The following is a 932-nucleotide window of genomic DNA, read 5'->3' as shown; positions in this document are numbered from 1 at the left end:
CAAATCAAAACCACAATGAGGTATCACCTCACACCGGTCAGATGGCCATCATCAAAAAATCTACAAACAATAAATGCTGGAGAGGGTGTGGAGAAAAGGGAACCCTCTTGCACTGTTGGTGGGAATGTAAATTGATACAGCCACTATGGAGAACAGTATGGCGGTTCTTTAAAAAACTAAAAATAGAGTTAACATATGATCCAGCAATCCCACTACTGGGCATATACCCAGAGAAAACCATAATTCAAAAAGACACACACCCCAATGTTCATTGCAGCACTTTTTACAATAGCCAGGTCATGGAAGCAACCTAAATGCCCATTGACAGACGAATGGATAAAGAAATTGTGGTATATATACAATGGAATATTACTCGGCCATTAAAAGGAACGAAACTGAGTCATTTGTTGAGACATGGATGGATCTAGAGACTGTCATACAGAAAGATGTAAGTCAGAAAGAGAAAAAGAAATATAGTATATTAACACATGTATGTGGAACCTAGAAAAAAGGTACAGATGAACCGGTTTGCAGGGCAGAAATTGAGACACAGATGTAGAGGACAAGGGGGGAAAACCGCGGGGAGGTGGGGATGGTGGTGTGCTGAATTGGGCATTTGGGATTGACATGTATACACTGATGTGTATAAAATTGATGACTAATAAGAACCTGCTGTATTAAAAAAAAAGAGTTATGTACCACAATGTTCATTGCAGCACTATTTACAATAGCCAGGACATGGAAGCAACCTAAGTGTCCATCGACAGATGAATGGATAAAGAAGATGTGGCACATATATACAGTGGAATATTACTCAGCCATAAAAAGAAACAAAACTGAGTTATTTGTAGTGAGGTGGATGGACCTAGAGTCTGTCACACAGAGTGAAGTAAGTCAGAAAGAGAAAAACAAATACCATATGCTAACACATA

The sequence above is a fragment of the Physeter macrocephalus genome, chromosome 2 (assembly GCF_002837175.3).
Source record: "Physeter macrocephalus isolate SW-GA chromosome 2, ASM283717v5, whole genome shotgun sequence".
NCBI lineage: Eukaryota > Metazoa > Chordata > Mammalia > Artiodactyla > Physeteridae > Physeter > Physeter macrocephalus.
Note: the sequence above shows the minus strand (reverse complement) of the source record.